General features: G+C 30.0%; 1 non-coding gene across 1 annotated transcript; it reads left to right on the top strand.

Annotated features, from left to right (window-relative positions):
- Nucleotides 1-352: 352 nt before the first annotated feature.
- Nucleotides 353-459, top strand: LOC139851154 (small nucleolar RNA R71). Its single transcript, XR_011760513.1, has one exon. It is a non-coding gene; the product is annotated as a small nucleolar RNA R71 (small nucleolar RNA).
- The last annotated feature ends 6,235 nt before the right edge of the window (nt 460-6,694 follow it).

Below are 6,694 nucleotides of genomic sequence, written 5' to 3'. Positions count from 1 at the left end.
TAGTTCAATACTGAGACAATCTTTTGTCAAATGTGGTCCTCCACACTGCTCACAACTAATTCGTATTGAGTGAATATCCTTAGTCATCTTTTTCATTCGTCTCTCGACAGCATCTATCTTTGCGGAAATGGAATCTAAGTCATGGCTAGAATCGGCTCTAGCTGCTTTAGATGATCTAATGATATCTTTTTCTTGGTGCCACTCATGTGAGTGGGAAGCAGTGTTATCAATAATTTTGTAAGCGTCAGTTGCATTTTTCTTCATAATGGAACCACCAGCTGCTATATCTATGTCTTTCCTTGTAGTGATGTCGCATCCTTGGTAGAATATTAGTACTATTTGACAAGTGTCTAAACCATGTTGCGGACATCCTCTCAATAACTTTCCAAATCTTGTCCATGCTTCATATAAAGTTTCATTTGGCTTTTGTGTGAACGTAACAATTTCTCCTTGAAGTCTCACGGCTTTAGATGCCGGAAAGAATTGTTTAAGAAAATTTTCAACTAAAACATCCCATGTATCAATCGCCCCTTCAGGTAACGATTCTAACCAATCTTTGGCTTCTCCCTTTAAAGTCCAGGGAAATAACATGAGATATATCTGTTCATCCTCCACTTCTTTTATTTTAAATAGTGTACAGATCCTATTAAAGGTACGAAGATGTTCATTTGGATCTTCCTTCGGTGCACCACTAAATTGGCATTGATTAGTTACCATGTGTAGGATTTGTCCTTTGATTTCATAATCTGGTGCATTAATGTCAGGTTGAGTAATTGCATGACCTTGGCCAGTGCGTTTAGCTCGCATTCGGTCTTCCATACTTAGAGGTTCCAAATTTTCCATGATTGAATTTGTTGAATCTGAATCACTATAGGATTCTGATTTAATGGGTTGTTCCTCGACAATCTCTGTTTGAATGTTTGGTTGCTCCGGAGGAAAGATTAATGGTTCAGGATCTCTGAATTGTCCCTGAATATCTTCCGGATTCTCAATTGTGAGGTCTGGTTCAAAAAATAGATTATCGGAAATTTGAATTGGAGTACTTGGTTGAATGGATGACGATTCTAAAGAAAAATCAGTGGCGAAAATATTTGCTAGATGTCTTGATCGAGTTACAGGTGGTGAACGTTTTGCTCGGTGCATTCACTAAATATCCTATTAGTTATAAAAGATAAAAATTATATAAGTTATCAAATTAATAGACTTTTCTGCTTTTGCCCACGTTTCGAATAGCCAATAGATGTAGCAGGGATCCAGAACCCTTTAAATCGGAAGCTCACAACTCAGCCACTAACAAATTCAACTATTACTACGAAGCAGAAAATTTAGGAGGTCTATCAATTTAACCACTTAAAATAATTTTTCATTGAAGTTTAAAGAAATATTAGAGAAGAAATAGAAAAAAAAATTCTAAGTCCTAAAAACTAGAGCGGTGAGAAATAAGAAAGAAAAAGAGCGCGTCGAAAAACGTCGAAAAAATAAAAGGTCAAAAAATAATAAAAAGAACGTAGCACGTCGAAACTTAAAAGTCTAAAAACTAAGAATTAAAAATTGCGTCTAAAGATATTAAAGCTTACAAGAAATTCTATATCCAAAACGGCAAAAACTTAAAAAGGTACTAAAATATAAAAACGGCGTCTAAAGAAAAAGCACTTAAGGGATTTTACGGCAAAGCCTAAAAATCTAAAAATAAAAATAACTATGGCAAATACTATAACTTAAAACTAAATACGAACGAAAAATACAAATATTACGCTAAAACAAATAAAAAGATACAAAATATAAAAATAAACTTAAAGTTGTAAAAAGTACAATTTTTATAAAAATATTATTTTTATATTATTTATTTTATAAAACTATTACTTTTATATATTTATGAAACTAATTAAACTAAAAATACAAATTAAATAAAAACTAAAACAAATTATTATTAAATATAACCCTAATTAGGGTTTAATAATAATTATTATTAATAATTTAAACCCTAAACTGGTCGGCTGAGGTTTCAGACTTGTCAAATCAGGTCATGCGATCGCATGGCCTGACCGTTGTAATACCATGCGGTCGCATGGTCTGCGAATTCGGGCCAGAACCTGGGCTGCTACAGTACCGGGCCGATTACTTTTATTATTTTTTGTTCTGTTTTAATTTTCTGTTTTAATATATATAAAATATATGTAAAAATTAAATAAAAACTTAATTTTTAAATAAAAATAAAAACTTTATAATTTTATATATATTTAACAAACTATTAAAAATGTATATATATTGTTATTTTTCTTTTTATATTTTTGTATTTTTAATATTTAAAACGTATATTTTTTTATACAAAGAACTTAAATTTTTTTTTATAGCGTTGCGCTTTCGGCGTTTTAGTTTCTCCGGCAGCGGCGCCAAAAATACTTGATGTGTGCGAGGTGGTGTATACAAAATAGTTATATTTTTACTAAGAAATACTATTAAATATGATACAATTTTACACAAGTTATTTATTTATTTATAGAGTGGATATACCTAAACCTTGCTACAACATTTATAGGCAGTGTACCTAATCGTACAGTAGTGTAGTTTTTAGTAAGTCCGGTTCGTTCCACAGGGATCTTAGCCAAGCTTAACGCTATATTAGTTTTAACTTATAATGGTAAAAATACAAATATATATATATAAGTAGTATTATTATTATTATAAAAGGGGGTTTTTACCGTTTAATGACCGGTTTGTCGATTTTAAAACTTTAGTGCAATTAAAACCTAATGTAAAATATTAAAAATAAATACAACTTAATTTAAAGCGTAAATTAAATAACGATAATGAAATTGCGATAAATAAAAGTGCGATAAAATAAAATTGCGATAATTAAAGAGTACGATAATTAAAAGTGCAATTAAATACAATGATAGTAAATAAAAGTGCGATAATTAAAAGTGCAATTAAATATGAAATAAAGAAATTATGCTTATTTAAACTTCCGTAATCATGATGTTTATTTAAACTTCCGTAATCATGATGTTTGACGTGTTGATTTTAGTTTATTCCCATGGGTTAATTGTCCTTTGTCCTGGATTATTTGATATGTCCATACGGTTTTGTCCATAATATTCCATCAGTCATAATCATAAAATGCGGAAGTCTTCGTCAAATTATTCTTATTCCCGAAGTCAAATATTCTAACTAATTTGGGATTCGAATTGTAACAAGGTCTTAATACTTTGTTTAATGAATACATCAGGTTATCGACTGCGTGTAAACCAAGGTTTTAATACTTTGTTAACAATTACACCAATTACCCTTGAATGTAATCCACCCCTGTTTCAACAAGTCTATTAACTATTAATCCAGTTCCGTGTCCGGTAAAATGAACAATTATTGGTATTTATAGATATCCCGCCCACCGTACCCAGTCATGCGTATGTGGTTATATATAAATACGTCAAATTATAAGTCTATATATTAAATTAACGAGGTATCATTTAGTTAATATAAAGCCCATTAACAGCCCATAGTCTAATTTCCACAAGTGTCGTTCTTTTATCCAAACCCCAATTATGGTCCAAAGCCCAATTACCCAATTTTAATATTTAGCCCAACATCACGATTACTTCGGCATTAAATAAGCATAATAATAACTTAGCTACGAGACATTAAATTAAAAAGGTTGAACATAACTTACAATGATTAAAAATAGCGTAGCGTTACACGGACAGAATTTCGACTTACACCCTTACAACATTCGCTAACATACCCTTATTATTAGAATTTAAAATTAAAATTAAAATTAAAATTATAATATATATATATTATACGAGTGAGATAGAGAGATAGATGGAAAAAGATATATAATCGATCACCAAACTGCGAATTTATAGGGGTGTGGCCAGTTACTATTCACCATGCGATCGCATGGTTTTGTAACTGCCAGGCCATGCGATCGCATGGCCTGCTTTTCCAGCTCACATGAGCTTGTTTGCATATTGCCGACGGTTTATAAATATATATATAATATATAAATAATTTTAAGAATTATTTAAATATTATATTATATTTATGTGCATAGTTGACTTGTAATTTTTAGTCCGTTGCGTCGAGCGTTGAGAGTTGACTCTGGTCCCGGTTCCGGATTTTCGAACATCCTTGCGTACATTTTAATATCTTGTATTTTGCATTTTGCGGCTTGTACTCTTGTAATTTTGAGACGTTTCTCATCAATAATTTGAACCACTTTGATTGTACTTTGTACTTTTTAGCTTTTTAGTCATTTGCGTCTTCAATTCGTCGAATCTGTCTTTTGTCTTCACCTTTTATTATTTAAACAAATATCACTTGTAAATAGAACAATTGTAACTAAAAGCTTGTCTTTCTTGAGGGATAATGCTATGAAATATATGTTCGTTTTTAGCATTATCATTACTATTAGTATATACCAATAGAAATCTGCAATTATTTGTGTAATATGTCATCCATGACCTAATCAATTTAATATGTCATCAATGACTTAATACATTTTAACTTATCTTAGATATTTTCACTAAAAACCAAATTTTCAAGCCTATAAATAAGCACAATTTCTAACTCATTTTTACACATTCATTTTTCAAATTTTACTTCCAATTTTCACACACACATGCAAGAACTCTCTTAAGTTTTGTTCTACTACTTCTTTCCAGTAACTTTAAATTCTAAACTTGAGGTAAAAACTCTACTTCAACTCTTGTTCAATTCATATGTTTATAGCTATCTATATAAGAGTTTATAAACTAGAACATAGTTTAGTTGATTCTAAACTTGTTTGAAGAACTAATCTAATCTTTCTAACTTAACTATAATAAAACTTATTTATAAGTATTATGATGTTATATTATGTTAATATAAGAACTTATAACTTGTACATATGAAGAACACCTTGAAACTTAACATATATCGTTTATCTCCATTCGGTAAAAAGCGGGCTGTTTTGGGTTGGGAATTAAAAACCTATCTTAGACTTTGAGTTCGAGGCTAAGACTTTGGAAATATGTTAATATATGTAAATAAGACTTCCAGAATTTTTTTCATAATTTTAGTCAAAGTGAAAATATTTTATCAAAAATCATATATTGGGTGGGTGCCGGGATTCTTCCAAATCTGTCTACCGGCACAAAAAAGAGGGTAAAACTCTGAATATTAATACATGGGCTGAACTTTTCGAATTGTTTTTGAAAAATTAACTTCTTAAGGGATCCATAGCAATTTTATTCACTTTAAACGGAGTTGTAATGAATATTTGGCGAGCAAAACAAAATATGCTAAAATTAACGTTGTATGGACGAAATTTATATTGTAAAAACTATATTAACCATATCCTTGCTAACTTTTCCTATATCCTATATATATTTAGACATGTTATCATTAGTATAACAAAATATTATAATCTTAGTTAATTCCGAGATTGTATATATATATAATAATCTTGGTACATTCCATGACAATAAGTATACAATACGTTTTGATAAATCCTAAGACAATAAGTATACAATACGTTTTGATAAATTTTAAGACAATACGTATACAATACGTCTCTGGGTTGATGCAAAGACAATACGTATACAATACGTTGTGGGGTAATTCTAAGATTATATATATATATATATATATATATATATATATATATATATATATATATATATATATATATATATATATATATATATATATATATATATATACCGATTATTGGACTATTGGACATTTCAGACTATTTTGGACTACTAACAAAGGACTACTAACATAAAAATGTTAAAAATAAATATATAAGTATTCTATGAACTTGTTTTATTTTATTCACATGTCGTATTATTATCTGAATCATTATTATTGTTATAGGTTCGTGAATCCAAGGACGACGGCCATATTTTTAATAAGCTGAAAACTTATTATTAATATACTTTTACTACCGTGAGTATATAGTCCCATTTTTAAACTCTACAAATATTTTGGGATGAGAATACATGCGTTTTATGTTTTACGCCATAGACACAAGTACTTAAAATATATTCTACGTTGAGTTGTACCACTTTGCATATCTTCCCTAATAGCTTGGTAACTAATATTTACATGTTGTAAGAACATGTATACGCGAATCCTATTGATAGATCTATCAGGTTTGACAACCCCAACCGGGCTAGTCACTCTAGTATTGTAAACGGTTGCATAGTATTTCGTTTTTACTACACTTGGTACAGTGTAGGGAGATTTCATAATAAAGGGAATATGCCACATTAATTGTTAAGTATGGTTACCGAAGCGCCCAACAACTTATAGAATACTTTTATACACTTGCGAGTGTACGGATATTTATGGAAACTGAAATCTTGTGTTCTATACTTATATTGATGCTAGCTTTAAACCTATATATCTCACCAACCTTTGTGTTGACTGTTTAAGCATGTTTATTCTCAGGTCGTTAAGAAAGTCTTCCGCTGTTGCATTATCTGAGCAAGCTGTGCATGGAGTCTCATGCTTTTGTCTAAATGAAGTGTTGCATTCAAAAAAACCTTTGTCATGTATTATATTCGACTGTTATGTCACGTGTATAGTATTTGAAAATCGATGTATTTTGGAGATTATTTCTTAAATAATCGCCCACTTGTTTAAAACATGCATTATGTATAATAATGGTGTGCTTTTTAAGAAACGAATGCAATATTTTCTAAAACGT

Source organism: Rutidosis leptorrhynchoides, chromosome 5, assembly GCF_046630445.1.
Source record: "Rutidosis leptorrhynchoides isolate AG116_Rl617_1_P2 chromosome 5, CSIRO_AGI_Rlap_v1, whole genome shotgun sequence".
Classification (NCBI taxonomy): Eukaryota; Viridiplantae; Streptophyta; class Magnoliopsida; order Asterales; family Asteraceae; genus Rutidosis; species Rutidosis leptorrhynchoides.
This window is presented reverse-complemented; position numbering and strand designations above follow the sequence as displayed.